The sequence below is a fragment of the Centroberyx gerrardi genome, chromosome 3 (genome assembly GCF_048128805.1).
Source record: "Centroberyx gerrardi isolate f3 chromosome 3, fCenGer3.hap1.cur.20231027, whole genome shotgun sequence".
Classification (NCBI taxonomy): Eukaryota; Metazoa; Chordata; class Actinopteri; order Beryciformes; family Berycidae; genus Centroberyx; species Centroberyx gerrardi.
Genome location: NC_135999.1, coordinates 33,173,068 through 33,191,299, shown reverse-complemented (window position 1 = coordinate 33,191,299; position 18,232 = coordinate 33,173,068).

The following is an 18,232-nucleotide window of genomic DNA, read 5'->3' as shown; positions in this document are numbered from 1 at the left end:
ATGGATCCATGCTGTTAACATCAAAGTCTCACACTGCCATCAGCACATCACAACAAAAACTGTGATTTTGTGTAGCTCAATGGGTAGAGCATGACACACTGCCAGGGATAGGAGTCCCAAGGGTTCCTCAATTCCGGTCTTCGTGGCACGGTGTTTGGCAGGTTTTTGTTCCTCCCTGGCAATTAATGCGGCACAGCTGGTTTCAGGTAGACACAGACCAGATGTGGCTCATTAACCAACATGTAGGACCAGTCTGCAGGACACTGGCCCACGAGGACCAGAACTGAAGAATCCTGCTCAGGAGTAAGGCACTAACACTACCAGGGTTAGGGGGTTTCACTTGATCCAAAAGTCCCTCAAAATAATCTGATTAGGCCACTGTATTTGAAAACTCAGTAACTCTTTATTTGGATAGTCCACTAGATTATTAATTAATTATTTAACCCCATTAACCCCAACCCTAAGATTAACCTGAGCCCAGACATTGAGTATCTATAGACTACTTTTCACACAATTATGAGTATCATTGAAACTCAGTAGACTTTTTAGTGACACATTATAGTCACTTGATATGAAGCTGAGTATCAACATTGGACTATCCAGCTAAAGTGTGACCAAAAGGGGGCTGAATGACAGTCCACTTCATGAATTTATCCTGTATTAGTACTGTATACAGTGACAGTTATTGTAGAAGTCATATGTATATTCATCCTGCATTAGTATTGCAGACAATTCTTTCTTGAATGCTATAGAGAGGAAACAAATTAGTTTATTGTAACACACAACTCAAGTGTCTTTCCACCTAAATAGTTCCTTGTAACCATTCCTTGTAACATTCCACAGCTGAAAAGAAAGCAACAACTTATTTTTTTCTAAGTAATTAATCTTCTTGGGGATGGAGCCGAAGTGCAGCAGTAGTTCAGTAAGCATGCAGTAAAAAGTGACACTTATACCATGGCTACATCTGGTTAGTCATGATCAGGCAATCAATAATGCTTTTCAAAAGTAAGCAATGGCTACTGGTCTTGACTCTCACTGAAAATAACCACACTGCAACAAAAGGGAAGTTGTGCGCACCTGCATTAGTGTGTCATTATCCATGTGTATCTGTGTACGTGTGTATGCATGTGTGATTTTTTTTCCATATATGTTCATGTATGTGTTCATGTGCTTGTCTGTGTGTTGCCACATGTTGTCCTTGACTACTGTATGGCCAGAGATGAAACGCAACATGGAGCATATACAGTATATTAGCTTTTTCTCAGAAGACATTAAATTTTCTCTGAAGGTATTGAATTTCTGTTGCATGTATTGAGTTGTTGCTGAATATATTGAATGACTACAAGGGGAAAAAATCTTTAGAGCAATTTGCCTTGGAAGCTCTTGTTGTTCCAACACAAAGGAACTGAGAGGCTTTCTACTACAACAATATCAGCCTTCTGAAGTCCCCAGAGAGCACACAGAACAAACGGTGCCAATATAGACACCAAGCAGCACTGTGAAAATTCTTTCAATGTCACATGCTATCAACACAAGTCTTGTAATCACAATCACTCAATGGCCTGCACAACAGCTCCTCCCAAGGCATGAATTGAAGGATACATGTTGGTCTTTGGCCATTGTCTTAAAGGTCTGGTACAATGAGAATTGTATTTCCCAATCTCATGGTACTGTTTGACAAAGGACATGGTCATGTAAATTTGTTACCCAAAATATTATAACTGTCAGTATTGTGGACATTTGACCAATGTCTGTTGAGAATCTCTCCCTCTGATTGTGAGCTAAAATCATTTTATAAAACGGATAGTTCCGGTCCTTGATTATGATTGGCTGAGCTGCGTTCGAAGCCGTTTTAAAATACTCTATAAACACACACCTGTGACCGCATCACATCAGTATTACTGTGCCAAACAAATTGTCTGTGTCTGTGTCTGTGTGTTACTTGGCAACCAGTCTGCTAAATGTCGCTGAAGAACTACATTGCTTGGCGGAAGAATGATTATTTGTTATCAATAAATTATTGCATTTTTTTGTTGCTGTGTGTTTATTTTATGAAACCTTGCCAGGTATATGTAGTAACCGTTTTATAAAAGCAATAAGCTCCGCTCCGCGTCGTGCCTAACAACGCCCCTTAGCTGTTCTAAAATCACTGTAAACCACGGCCTCGCGGGGCTTATTGCTTTATTAGATATCCAATCTGCTTCCTGGTGTAAGTGACATCATATATACCCAGATTTTAATGAATGTTCTAGCTGGTAAACAGCATGCATAGTGTCAGACACTAGCTATATTGATGCTTGCCTAATTAGCAAAAATGCTAATAATGCCTGATGCCTCCATTATGGATTGCCAAGTGCTGAAGTTTCAGCACTCGATATTTGTTCCTTAAAGATAAAAATATTGGTATACAGTGGATGTCACAATTAGACTCACTCTAGTCCTACAAGCTTTGCATGTAACTGGCACCAAAAAACACTTGGATTTACTAGTAATTTGATGTTGAAGAAATGACTGCTACCATCACCTTTTGAAGTCACAATCTCAGAGGTAAATGATACTGATGTTAGGTACCTTAGTTTAGGAACTTGTCTAGCATTAGTTCCTGGGGTTAAGCGCCAGGATAAGAGCTGTCCCAAGGCTACTGTACTCCTTCCTCACACTGCCAGTTAGCCCAGTGCTGAGTTTCAGAAATCTACTGTTAACCCTGCAAAGTTGAGGCCAACCTTGCTCCAGTGTAGCACTAGCTAGACCTGGGGTTAAGTCAGCTTTGTGCCTATAAATGAATATATAGCCTAAAGTAACCTTTTTATTCTGCCAGGAATTCAGTTTCCTGATTGAAGCCACTGCCTGAAACGAAAAAATGTGCCAAGGTGGTCACAGCTTATCACGAATTACGTGCTTGTTCCATTTATCAGCCAATATTGCCACATAGGCTACTGGATCTTTTTTAAATACTCTTGACAGATACAGTATATTCATTGCTGTTGATTGTGGATCTCCTACATGAAGACACCATGGCCCAAAATGCAATCTCAGGGTTTGTGCTTCTTGTTCGTGTCTAAGTCTATGACTGACTATGTCTAAATATCTTTTAGGTATTTATGAATTACAATTTGATGTTTAGCTTCTCAAATATGGATTAATTCAAGTCACTTGACTTTTGGTAGGGAACTAAAAAAAAATAATTGAACCAAAAGACCGGAAATCACATTAGAGAGTATGTGTCTGGAATTGGACACTGTTCCGTTAGTGACTGAATGGTCTGATGAGCATGACATAATATGTAATGGTTACAAAATGTGTTCACTGAACTTATTTTATTAATTTTCATATCTGATTTTGCTCTGATCTAAAAAGACACATTTAAGAGCAACAGTAGAATAAATACAAAATGATTGTGTCACCAACATAAAATGGTGTAATGGCCAAAACAAGAGTGTGCAGACATTAGCAACCTGGTGACATCATATACAGCATACTGTATATTGTTACATACAATCAAAGCACTTAGAAGAGATGCCATTTGCTATTTTTTATGTCATTATGAATTTTCTTATTGTCATGCCATTGTCCATGCGGAGTGTTTTTTTTTTCTCATTGAGTTTCCTTTATCAATTCAGTTGAATTTTTGTTAGTCATTAGATTGTTTTGTTTGCTTGTTTCTTTAGAGGTGAGATGTTTTCCTATTTGAGTAGTGCTTATAGAACTATAATCAGTGTAATAAAAAGATGATTGTGATCTCTTTATATCAGAAACAAAGCACATTTACAATGAACTTTTTACACATACCTTCTTAGACAGACAGACAGACAGACAGACAGACAGACAGACAGACAGACAGACAGACACACACACACACACAGTCTTACTTAAGTCACTTTTAGGGTATTTACATAGACTTACATTCATTTCCTGGAGACTTACCCCAACCCTAACCATAACCACTACTTGCCTAAACCTAACCCTTACCCTAACCTTAACCTAACCCTAACCACTGACCCAAAAATCAGCTTTTTACCAACTGGGGACACGGCTTTTGTCCCCAATTGCACAAGCCGTCCCCAATCAACTGGTCTTAAGTCTGGTGTGTGTCCCTGAAAGTGACTTACCGTATTTCCTCTAATATTGGCCCGGGCCTTTATTTACCTCAACTGCAGAGGGTACCAGGCCTTTATTGGAAGCAGGCTTATATTAGAGACAGGCCTTTATTTCTAATTCCCTCTGTTTGATAAGTATATTTGCTCATATTTTAGTATGAAGTTTGATTTTCTGATCTGCTTCTGTTGGGGTACGTTAGGTAGCCGTTTTTTTGTTACTGCAATGCATTACGATAATTACGGTAATCGACGATGGCATGCTCCAGAGACTTCCGCCGGCCGAGCCATCTTGTGGCACTTGTCCGTTACTACAAACTACAGTTACAAACAGGCACCAGGAGTTTACCGGTATCCACCGTTGTGTTCGATTTGTTCCCGGTGATCCAGCCGAGATTTCGGCGGGGTCCCGACGCCGATGCGTCACTGGGTGTCCCCGATAGGTATGGGCCGTGGGCGCGGTGGAGAGGACAGCGGCGGAGAGAGGAGACGGACACGTTCCAGCCATATACTAGGTTTTGACCTAGTCTTGTTTCCTTTGTTTTTTCCCCGGCCTGTATTTGAGGCCGGCCTTTATTTGTTCGTGTCGACTGCGGCCCCGGCCATTATCGGAGACCCAGCTTTTAATTGACTACAGACCACTATTAGAGGAAATACGGTAAGTCATACCCCCACACACACACACTCACACACACACACACACACACATACACACACACACACACACAGGACTTTACGCTCAAAGCATAGCAGAACAGGTGAGTATGTTGTACAGTATGTCTCTCTAAATGGCCTTGAAACAGGGCTCCTGCTGCAGAAAGAACTTGCCTTTCCATTGTATGAAATGCAAGCCAGACTGAAGCACTTTCAACAATTGGGAAAAGTGAATCTATGTCTGTTATGCTGGCTGATATAACTAAAAGAAAAAAGGGGTTCATAGGCCTTAAAGTAAATGAGTGATTGACAACAGGAGGCCATCCTCACAATTTGGAAGCAGCAGGGTTGATATGTTAATTAAAGAGGCTTCCTCTTAGTCTAAGGGTTTATGGTTCAATTCCCCTGCACCGAGAGTTCCCAAAACTCCCAACTAGCCTCTGAGAAAGGTCTCTACTTTGTTGGTCTCTCTTTTCCTGTCTGTCTGTCTGTCTGTCTGTCTGTCTGTCTGTCTGTCTCTGTTTTAGTTCAATTCATTGTGATTTATTGACATAAAATAAATAAATAAAAATATTGTTTTTACATGAGGGAAAGAACCCACCCCACCCCTGTGATCCTGAATAGGAACAAGCGGGTATGGAGAATGAATGAATGAATGAATGAATGAATGGATATTGGTGATTATGTACTATTGCCTAGTACATGTTTTCATACAAAAAAAATAATAGTAATAGTATATATTGTTAATTATGTACTATTGTATAGTAGATAGTGTATTTGGTATTTTTATATATATAGATATATAGATATTGGTGATTATGTACTATTGTGTAGTATATATTTTATACCAAATTTGTAATAGTTTTTATAGATATTGGTCATTATGTACTATTGCATAGTATGTTTCCACACCAAATAATTAATCATCTCAATATTATTTGAATAGATAAACTGCTGTTTGCTGTGTTTTGGAAAATTGACATTTTGTACACATCTTTGGTAATGTTGAGTTAATAAAGTCACTGGAAATAGCGCACACTCAACACACACACACACACACACACACACACACACACACACACATATACAATGATGCGTCAAAGAGAGAGAGGGGGAGGTGTTGGTAATGCTGTAGTGAGTCATTGACTTTATACAACCTCTCCCATTACATCCAGGTCAGCCTTCTAACCCTTAGAAAAGACTGGCACCTACTGATGTGAACACCACAGGATGGGAGAGCAAACGACAGAGAGGGAGGTAGAGTCATTTGTAATTGGACTTCAAATCTTTTTGTAAAAACATGAAAAAATTGGCCAGTAAGGTGAAATCATTTCAACTGGCTCCAATGCGGTTTTGTTTATTTCAAGATAACACTTGTTTGCAACACAGAGAGAGGTGATTCTTGATACAAGTTGAGTTGTGTTGGCATCAAGTGAAATTATCTCAGTTGACTCATTTGGAACTCGTTTTTAAGAGAAATAGGATTTCAAGACACTATACAAGATTAACTGACATGGTTGAGACGAATTTTTTTTGCATTGAGGTCGAGGAAAGAAGAATGTGGGAGAGATTAATGTTCGAAGAAAGAGGTCAGGCGAGGTAAAGAAACAGAGAATGAAAGAGAAGATTGAACAAGGGAAGGACAGGGTAGAGGGATCAAGGGAGGAAATAATGGCAAAAACACCCTGAACAAAGAGAGAAAAGAGAGGAGAACGATAGAGAGCAGGGGAGGTTAAGAGAAGAATTGAGGGCTAAAAAAAAAGGAAGAGAGGAGGAGATGAAAGGGTATTGTAAAAGAACAGGGAGGGGGAGGGCAGAGAGAAAGAACACAGAATAAAGAAGTCAGGGGACAACGCGGGAAGTGAAATAATGTTGTTGGCTCCTCAGTGCAAGCAAGAATGAAGGAATCAAATTTTCTAATCAATGATTAGAATTGATTTCCAGGGCATTTTGAGGACATTATCTATTAGACGGAAGGTATAAGGTGACAGCAACTATATTAATAGTTCTACTGCTTAAGCTGTTAAAATGTGGTGACAGGTGCATTTGGGGTGGCCATTAGTACTGGAGTGGAAAGCTGCCTTAAAGGGAGATTTTTAGAAACGTATCTTCAAATTGACAGAACCCATTGGAGGATAGCATCAGAGAGGACAGATGTGGCCCATTGACCTCACTTGTGGTTATGGTAAAGAAGAACAATACAGGTTTTGTGTGGACGGTAGGGGGTTGAATTTTGTCACACCGACTGCCGTGACTTGATGGCGCTTGCCAAGTATCACATTGTTCAGTACACTGAACTTTTTTGATGGATACTGGCAGGTGGAGGTACTGGCTTCATGGCTGGCTACAGCCTGTATCAGTTCATGTCAATGCCTATGGGCCTCAATATTCACAATATTCCTATCTGTATCAAGGCATTTGAGGCACCACCTCTCTTTGCTGTGGTAGGTCAACTTCCCCGAGACCATGCCCAATTAAGACAACATGTTCTCGCGCTAAAATCGGAATGCTAAGAAACCACGCAAGCTAACCTGTGACCATGTTAAACGTCTTGGGCATGTGGTTTCTCGAGAAGGAACCAAACTGAAAAAATAAAACTGTGGCCCACAGTCAGGCACAGAGGTACACACACTTGGATTGCGCTCCTATTACAGGAAATGTGCCCAATGATTTGTCCAGCATGCCACCCCTCTCAATTGCCTCATAGGCAAGGATGTCATGGCACATTGCACTGAGCCTGTCATTAGCCATTCTAACTTCACACGACCATTTGCATTGTATACAGATGCATCCCACTGTAAGCTGTGGAAACATTATTGGCTCAGGAGGAGAAAGGCCTTGTGAAGCTGGTGCGAGTCACTCAGCAGAGGTAGTCTAACTATGACAGCGAGTTGTGGGCTATTTGTCGGACTGTGCATAGCTTCAGGCACTATCTGGCCCTTTTGCCTTTCACTATTGAAACAAATCATAGGCCCTTACTTGGAATGAGACAATTTCCACTTGACAATGATAAAACAAGGCATTGTAACTGAACCTGCAGCTGGCCCTTTATGATTCTGTGATAGCTAACAAAAGTAGATTACAGCATAGCAATGTCCTTTCCTGCAGGCCTTACCCCCTCTACCAAGTGCAGGGACTGTAGCACTCTCACTCAAATACAGGCAGGCACTCTGAAACAGATGCTGGCCCAATTGTGGTATTAACACTCATTCTTAAGCCTCTAATATGACAGTGCCAAGCCCTCAGTCTCCTTCTACTTTGGAGGTACTGTACCAGGTTGAAAGGTCTTACTGTACCAGGTTGGAAGGCCTTACTGTACCAGGTTGGATGGTCTTCCTGTACCCGTTTGGAAAGTCTTTCTGTACCAGGTTAGAAGGTCTTACTGTACCAGAAGGAAGTGGACATTGGCACAGTCTCTCTCCTGGATAGAATATAGACAGAAATCCTTCTGATGGAAGTTGAAAGTGGCCAGCTATGTTGAGACAACTATGGTTTGAATTTCCCTGTCGGACATTTATTGACAGACTGTTAAGCTGAGTCAATGGGTAGCACTGGGTAATGGCAAGAAGGACACAGGTTCAATTCCTGGCTCTTTCTGTGTGGAGTTTGTATGTTTTCTCCATGTTTGCCGGGGTTTCTTCCGAGTGCTACGGTCATACAAGCAAGGTGAACTGGAGACTCTACATTACTCACAGATATGAATGTAATTGTCTATCTGTGTTAGCCTTGTGATGAATTGGTGACTTGTTCAGGGTGTCTTCCAGCCTTCCACCCAATGTATGGGCCCCTTAGACCATGAAAAGGGTGAAGTGGGTACCGAAAATGAATGAATGAATGAATGAATGACAAGCTGGGTGGTGCGATTGGTCTGTTCATCTAGATAGTAAGTTGTTGCTGTAGTCATTGTTCCAAAGCTCCTGAAACAGCTTCACGGGGGCCCGCTGGCACCTGAACTGGCTATCAGGGGGTCTTGTTGTGCCATTGGCCCGATATGTAAAAAGACATTCGTGATTGCTGTGAGCAGTGCTATGCCTGCCAAAGGAGGAAGGCATCTGTGCTGAGACACTAAAAATTCCCCAAATCCCTTGTACCTGAGATCTACAGAGCTAAAAACCTTCATCCCTTTTCCTCTTTGCCAAAAAGTCTTTGTCTCCATGGCAGCCAGCAATCTGCCATCGGTTTTATACCTCTGCATTTTAATAAGTTTATGTGTGTTAAGTGTGATTGAGTGTGTTGTGATATAGTGTCAAATACATTTTAGACTAATTTGATTCTTCATTTTTTCAGTTTAATTTGATGCCAATTAATGTCAGCGGCAAAGTCTCTCCTCTAATAGTCACTAACTGATGTATGAAGAAATACAGATGCTATGATTAGATGAGACTTCAATGATCCCTGTGGGGAAATTGGATAATAGGTATTTTGTCCTATTTTTTGTTTATTAACAAGGCAACAGTAAACATGTCATACTTCCCTCAATCAGTAGCAAATATGTCACCTTGCTTTGATTTAGCATTGTAGCTCCCCCCTTGGGTCAATCAGCGTAACAGTGGTGAGATGGATCATTTCCCCAAGTTTTGTCAAAATCTGATCAGCACTGTCTGAGATATTGCATGTGACAGATGGATAAATGAATGAACAGATGGAGACTGATCCATAGTCAGGGGGACAAAAATATCATATCAATATCTTGGAGCCTACAGTACTAAAGAGGTGTAGCATTTGCTCGGCAGCTAATGTTAGTGGTAGCCTTTTATTGTGTCTGAAATGTTAGGAGAGAGGAAGACTATGACCTTTTTGGAGGGATTTCCAGAGTTCGTCAAATTGGTTCTGCAGTCTCAGCAGAGCGCTGGGCATCAGGTAACTGAGCAGGTACCTGAAGAGGAAGCAGGGCTTGGGGATGACTCTTTCACACTCAACTGTTTGAGTGTGAATTGAGTGTGAACTGTTGAGTGTGAACAAATGTTTTGACTGAACTGTTTCTTGTGACTGCTGTTCACTATTGTATTGCAGTTGTTTGCTGTTGATGGGGGATGGTTGGGTTTCTGTGCAGACACGGAACATTTTTGGATAATGTGTTTTATGCATGGGTTGCATGCTTGTCATTTTGGGGGAGAAATGAGAATGTTCTTTCTAAATGGGTGAGTGCAGGTTACAAATTAAATGTGCATCATAGGAATTGGGAATGAAATGGGTTTAGGATGTGTAGCTCATAGCTGTGTTGTCGATAAATGGAGCACGGTGAGCATCTCCAACCCGAGGCACCTGTCTCGAGCTTTTACTTTGACAAAAGTAATGGTGATAGGCAAGCCTCTTTCACTCGGATGCTAAAATAGCTGCAAATAGGTCTATGTTTTCTGTATTTGATTATCCTACTTGCGTCTCTTTAAAATTCAAATAGAGGCTTGATCTTATTTCAAGTCTCAGGGGAGGTAGATATTAAACTGAAGTAAAGTATCTAGTCTTTCAAAGTAATACAACTTGCAATTGACACTGCTCTATAGTTTTTGAGATATTTGTTTCAGAATAAAATTTATGAGGAAAGATTATTCCAGCCAAAGTCCTTCTAAGCTGCTGGCATCTTTTAGACTTCTTTTTCAGTTTAGAGGTTTAATATGGTATTGATGACACTTCCACTTACCTCTACAGTATTTCTAAAGAGCCACAAGGCAGCATCTGCTGAAACACTCTCGCCTCAGTACTGGGTTTGCTTATGTTTTGATTGGATTTAAGACAGTCTTCCATTCCAGTACTTACATTTTGAGTCTGTAAAGGATGCGTGAACACGGAAAGCTTGTTTCCCCAAGTTGGTAATATACCAACAGTATAGTGTCAAACGTACAGTCTTGTGGATTTAATGATGAAAGGATGGTGAGACTGCAGACTGGGGAGTAGCTTTCATGTTTCTTTCTCTCTCTCTCTCTCTCTCTCTCTCTCTCTCTCTCTCTCTCTCTCTCTCTCTCTCTCTCTCTCTCTCGATCGCTCACTCTGATTGTGTATTAGAGAGAGATCGTGTATTTGAAAGAGTGAGGAATTGAGGGATTTTGTGCCTATGTTAGCATGGTGTGTGTGTGTGTCTGTGTGCGTGTGTGTGTGTGTGTGTGTGTTAAAGGTGATGTTAGTGATAATAATTGATGTGACAGAGTCTGGAGGTCAGGTGTCAGCCAAAATGAGACTACGGCTGAATGAGCACACACACACACACACACACACACACACACACACACACAAACACACACACACACACACAGAGTGTGCCGGGGTTAAATAGACTCACTCAGGCTTGCCATCATCCTCAATGACACCTGACACACACACACACACACACACACACACAATTAGAGGGAGATAGGTATCGAGAAATATACAAAGTAGAGAGATACATGACAAAAACTACATTATATTGACACACAAAAAACTTGATGCAATTATTAATATTCCATATCACAGAGCTGAAATTCTACAATGCAAAAGCTATTGTAGCAAAAGGGAGGTAAATATAATTATAGCCTTCATTTCCTTGTGTGATTTTGAAACTCGAACAACACCGGTTTGTACATAAAGTGGGTCTAAAAGTCACAGAGGAACTTTTTAGAAAGCTATTATTTTTCAACACTAAAATTCAAAACAGCTGATGATAGACGGCTTGGGCTTCCAGTGTTAAGTCAAAACATGTGCATCAGATCCGAGAGCCAAGTCAGTAATTAAAATAAACAAGTACATGAATAATGAATGAGTTTTTCAACCTGCTTTTTGTGATTCATTTAATTGCATTTTGTACTGCATATAAACAATACTGTTAAGTGTGGAACAATTACGAAAAGATGATGAAAACTGTTGTAAAGGGTTCCTCCTTTCAATGTGGCCTCAAGCTTTCAAATTCAAGTTCAACTTTATTGTTTTAACCATGTGGGAAATGTGATTTGCATCAGGAATAATGATGGACAATGTGAAAATGATAACTTCTCTCAAAAAAGCTGATAGCACAAAATTAAAACAAATTATCAAATTGTTTAGATATTTCTTTGTTTCAAAATTGATATATTTTATATATTCTTTCCAAGAGAGAATTTAAAAGTATGGAGGACCAAATGTGACATAATAGAATTAATAAATGTTTCATAAATCAGTCAATTTTATTAAATTAAATAATTAAAACTATTTTATTTCATGATTATCATTTTCATAATAGTGTGATTATATTTAATTTCATTTTGATTTCAGTAGTATATATACTTAGCCCATAGCTAGTCCAGGTATAAAATGCTCTTGAGTACTGAGTATTGTGTAAAAATGGCTTATGAAATGCCATGTGGCAACCAGAATAAATATAAAGATCCCTACAAAAAGCTGATATTCTATTCACTTTATTTTTTCTATTCACTTAATACATTTCTCAAAGAAAGTGAACCTGATACTTCAGCTCCTAAACCTTTAAACATTGTTAAAACCAATGTCATTTTCGACTCAAAAAATGTTAAGATTTAATAGAAAAACTAAAAGTAATAGCTGAAATAGCTGAAAATACAAGATAAGCTTTGTCCCAAACATGTATCTTTTATAGTCTGTTTAACCAGGGAAGCCTTCACTCTCTCAGCTACACACATTCATACCTGGTGGCCACTGGGAACTGCCCTATTGATGTGTAAACTGTTGTTGGGTGGCTTGAAAATGTGTATTTGCTTTGGCAGCATTGCTCCTGATAAACAGCCATGACAATAAAATCACTGAGTTGAACAGAATTGCTTCTGATAAACGGTCATGACAATAAAGTCACTGAGACAGAGAGATCCAAGCATCTCGTTTTCTTTTTGTTTTGATTTTTTTTTATTTTTTTTTTACAAGTTACATTACATCAGCATGATACCAATACACAATAAAACACTGGTGAGTGAGGAGTGAGAACAAATGATACAAAGCGAGAGTCAGAAGTGGAGAGGAATCAGCTCTCAAGAAATTGCAGAAAAGGGGGCCAGGTATCTTGGAAATATATTTTAATTGTGTTTTAGATTTTTTCTCTCTTTCTTTAAAGCTGAGTGTTCTGTTAATAGGTTCAACCAATGGATTTTGGATAGTTTTGTTCGGTCTTTCCGATTAAGAAGGAGCATCTCGTTCTCTAATTTCCCTCTGTGTCCCTTCCAGTATTCTACCTGCACTCCTCACTTTTTACAGTACAAACACTCCTGCTTCCCTTCTCTGTTGCAATGGATATTTACTTTGTGCTTCTGAAAGCCATTTTGATGTGAATATGGGATGTAAAAATGGGAAGATAACAAGATGCTCTGCTGACTACAGTTCAAACTTCTGCCATAATGGAGTCAGGAGCAGGCCGGCCATTGACAATACATGAAGCTGATGTTTATTTTATTGCTGTGGGAGTTTTTTTTATTTGATACACAACAATTCTCTCGGCAGAAATGGTATGAAAACAAGTAGATGTTTGTGGTGCTGTGATCCCAGTTGGACTACAGAGGAACAGCGGAGGGGGAAATAACAGAAGCACAAACTTCTGTTTTTGCAGCTTTTCACATGAAAACTCATGCTTAGCGAGAAAAGGCTTTAAATCTACAAACATACGGGGAGTAGCTGGAGGGTGGTGGGTGGACATGAGGGCATTCCTCTTGTTAACACAAAAAATTACATACAATCACATGCACCCCCCTTGTAAACTACATATATCAAGGGAAATGTAGGTTAGAGCTATGATTTATCTGTCCACCATCCCCTATGTTTACTGGAGGTTTGAGGGAAAAGTACGAGGGGAAACACTAATCCACATCCATCATCCCCCTGCGTTACATGTGGAAAAATTCCCTCTGCTGGAAACTGAAGACAGCCTGTATGCTTTGAGTTAGCATTACTGCCTGAAGGGTGAAAATCCACCCTAAAACACATAAACACTGTTAAAAAACTGCTATTGGTGATGTACCTTTCATTTCTGGGTCCATTTTGTTGTTTTGGTGGTATATTTTTCTTATTCCTATGGAATAAGATGTGACATCACGTCCATCTATCTAAAATATCAAAGGTAGATGTCAGGTTTTGGTGTCAGTCCCTCAGAAACAAAGAGGTGAGGGCTTCTTTCTACAGCCGCCATTTTGCACCGACGTTCAACAACCATGCAGGGAGAAATCCATCGTAGAAGAAGCAGAGAGACCAATTTCTACACTAACAGTAGCCTCAATTGACCAGAATGCAATGCAGCCACGAGACGTGTTTTGATTAAGGGCGTGGCCACAGTCATAGACACACCCCAGTGTTAACAAACCAGTTGGGTAGCTAGCTATGGTTATATGCCCATATGCCCACCTTTGATTGAAAGCAACAAGTTCACACCCCTTCTCTGTGGGTTGTCAACAGGCATTCTGGGAAATGTAGGACCTTCTGAAGTAGAAGGAGACGAGGCAGGTTGAAGGAAAGAGGGTATACCAAAAAAATAAATCACAAAATAACTCCTGGAATGCACTGAACGTCACAGGTCGATGAGATCTAACAGTGGAAGGAGTTTTCCTTTATTGTAAAATTTTCCAGATCTTTAACCTCATAGGAAGCCTTGGAAGAAAGCTACAATCCCCAGCCGTCAACAAAAGGAGACCGGAAGTTCACTCGGCTTAAATCCTGAGAACCAGCTGGCAAAACCGGGCTGGGAAATGGATGAGAAACGTTTTCCCTTCCGTCAACAACTGCTGAAGAGAAGTCCCTGAGCAAGGCATTCAGTTAACACTATCGATTTGTCTTTGAGCCAAGAGGCCTGCTCAGTGGACAGTAGTACCAGTAGAAGACTGCGGTCATACTGGGCAGCTCCCATTGGCCAAAAGTAGAAGACTGGTTGTACTGGGCAGCTCCCAGTGTGCTCCCAAGTGAAGCAGGATGTTACTGGAAAAGAGTGTGGAGCTCAGTTGACTTCTCTACGATAAATAGCGGCTAGAACAAATTTCTCTTCACACACACACACATACACACATACATACACACACACACACACACACACACACACACACAGTTTTGCAGTCTGAATGCAGATAGGGGCTGCTGTGGCGTTGACATTTGCATTCTGGCTTCTTTTTCTCTTTCGTAGCTGTCCTCTTCCCTCCACGTTCTTTTGTCCCGTCTTTGATTTGTTCCCTATGGAGTTTTTCCATTGGTCATCCTTGTTCTCTCTTTCTTTCTCCTTCTCTCTATGTCCCTCATCCCCCCAGCCTCTCTCTCTCTCTCTCTCTCTCTCTCTCGGTGACAGGGTTCAGTAGAGCGTATTCTCACCGGTCACTGTAACACTTCAGCAGTTCAGGGAATGCTCACACACACACACACACACACACACACAGACACACGCACAAACGTGGCCTGGATGCACCGCTGTCAGCACTCGATGTAGAGTTTCACCCCATTGCCAGCAGCTGTGTGTGTGTGTGTACGTGTGTGTGTGTGTGTGTTGTCAGCAGAGCAATGCAGAGAAAAGTAGTTTTTGGGGGGCAGCTCATTTAAGATAGTGATTTTATCATTATGCAAATGACATCAGGAGAGGAGCCTCATCTATTCTGATTGGCTGCTGCTCCCGCATTCCCTGTGTGTGTGTGTGTGTGTGTGTGTGTGTGTGTGTGTGTGTGTGTGTGTGTGTGTGTGTTCAAAATGAGCCAATCAACAATAATTGTTTCCTGTGTGTCTCTCTCATCTTGTCCGTTGAGAGGTGATGTCAAAAAGTCACAGTTAATTTGATGCATCCTTCCCCTCTCTACTCTACTGCGTGTGTGTGTATGTGTGTGCGTGTCAGACACTTTCCATTACATATAGAGCACAATTAACAGTGAGTCATTCAACACACACACACACACACACACACACACACACACACATTCACTCACTATGAAATCATTATTGAGCACCACAGACACACTATAGGAATATTATAAGAATTCATTACAAATATTATAGTGATACTGTAGGAGACAAAAAATGCCATAAAGTACAATAAGGTCACTATAAACTCACAACTGACTACCACAAACACACGATAAGTCAGGGTGTGTGTGTGTGTGTGTGTGTGTGTGTGTGTGTGTGTGTGTGTATCTTCAGTTAAGCCTTCAGTTAAGATGACAGTCCACGGATCAGAATGAAGACTGGATCAGTTCCACTCCGATTTATTCCGTCTGCCCTGACACACACACACACACACACACACACACACACACACAGTGCATAAGTGCATCAGATAATTAAGATGGGTGCTTTGGATAGAGAGACACCCACACCAACAGAGAGAGAGAGAGAGAGAGAGAGAGAGAGAGAGAGAGAGAGAGAGAGAGAGAACTCATCGAAGTGAATTTTCAAATGAAGTTTTTCTATTATCATCTGTTTCTCTATGAGGGGGGTCTCTCTCTCTCTAATAAATAGACTTCATATTAAAGTCAAACTTTAAACAATCAGCTGACTTGGAACTATAAAAAAAGTTTACAAAGAAAAACAAAAAGATTTCAAGTGTTTTGAATTTCAAAGCATGTCCATATATGTGTGTGTATGTGCGTTTTTGTCTGAGCATTGTTTCCCCCAAATCGGCCAGCCTTTCTGTCTTTATCAGCTTTCCTCTGAAGGAATGCCCTGCTGTGTGCTTGTGTGTGTGTGTGTGCGTGCGCATGCGAGCGTGCATAGGAGCGTGCGCGGGTCAGCTGTGTTGATGAGATATTCATTAAGCGCCAAGCCATGAAATATCAATTATGCAAATGTCTTGTTTGTCATTGGCTGTCCAAAATCATCCAAGACCGCTAGGAGAATGCCGACAGAAAGGCATTATAGCACAAGGAGCGGATTAACACACACTATTACAATGTTTTCAAATGCCAAACAATGCCATGTCACCAAGATATTAAAACGAGCACGTTGAGTTATCATTGCCCTCAGTGGCCTGCACAAACCTTGCATTGCTAATTTTGTAATTATTCTGCTGTAATTAACAACTGGCATTGTCCTACAATGTACAAGCAGAAAATGTCTCATGACCCCGAGACGAGGGTTCAACCTTCAACCGATATCGGCTTTTGAAAGCCGATACTGATATCTCTATACATATATACTGTATATGTTAATTGAAGCTGCCGATAGCATTTAGATTTTAGATTTTTCCAGTGTACCAGTCAAAAGTTTGGACCCACCTGATTGAATGCACTATGTTTTTCATTATTTTAAAGCCATTTTCATCTAAAGGCTTATGCTTAAATGCTTGAAATTTGTTTATTTGACAAATATAAATATTGAAGTTGATGCCTGTGTATGAATTTCTTTCCAAAGCCTTTGCCTTTCCATCAAGGCAAATGGCGGCTACTTTAAAGAATCTAAAATATAAGATAGTTTTGATTTGTTTAACACTTTTTTGGTCACGGCATAATTCCATTTGTGTTAGTTCATACTTTCACTATTATTCTAAAATGTAAAAATAAAAAAATAAAAAATAACGTCCTCTGTATGACTTTTGCAACATGTCAATTCCTCTTTCCTGTCAAATAAACCAAATTTGGTCAAGGCATTTAAAAGAAAATAAAAGATTAAAAAAATGAATAAAAACAATGGATAGTATAAGAATAATCTTAAAAAAAAAAGCAACAAGAAGGAATGGCATAAAGTGTGAGAGTGTGAGGAGACAGAAAGAGAGGGAGGGAAAGAGAATGATAGGATATTGAACATCGGTACAAATATCAAATATCAGCACAAAATATCAGCTATCAGCAGCTGGAACTGAAAAATATTGGTATCAGCAGCCTATCAGCCTTCAAAAACCCATATTGGTTGAAGCCTAATTCTTATTCTTCTTTAAGAAAAATCATTTTCTCTGCTACTTTTTCTCAGTCTTATTTATGAAGTGTACTCATTTGGCCTTTCTCTGCTGTGCTGCTTTTTGTGGAAAAAACAAAAGACTATTCAGTGTATTGAATTGGTGCCCCCGGCCATCTTTTAACGCAATTGCATTCATTGAAAAAAAAAAGAAAATCAACCCTATTCTTATGCTTTTGCCTAAGAGCCATTGTAATCACTCTTAACCAAGCTTTTTCCCAGAACTCACTGCATTCACTCACTTTCAGTTCACATTCAATTTCAATGAAAAGGATTAATTGTAAACTGTAGTATGACCTTCCTGTAGTGCGACCTTAGTTTAAAGTGTTACCTCTCCAGTCCCACCAATGCTGACAGGAAGGGTAGATTGTACACAAGGACATGCAATAATAAAATCCACTTTCACTGTCTATCTCTGAAGGTTGAGAGATGGCTCATACTAACTGAACTGTAGATGAATTCGGGGTTAACCCGGGACACACTCACAGTTTACATTATAATCACTCACATTCAAACGTTGATAGCATGGCAATCTTTGGTCTTGGTAGAGGACAATACTCAATGAGATGTACATCATTTAGACTATTCAAATAGGTGACACAAGGGGACCGATCCATTGAGTTCATGCAAGTTTAAGGCTCACCTCATTGAGTATTATCCTA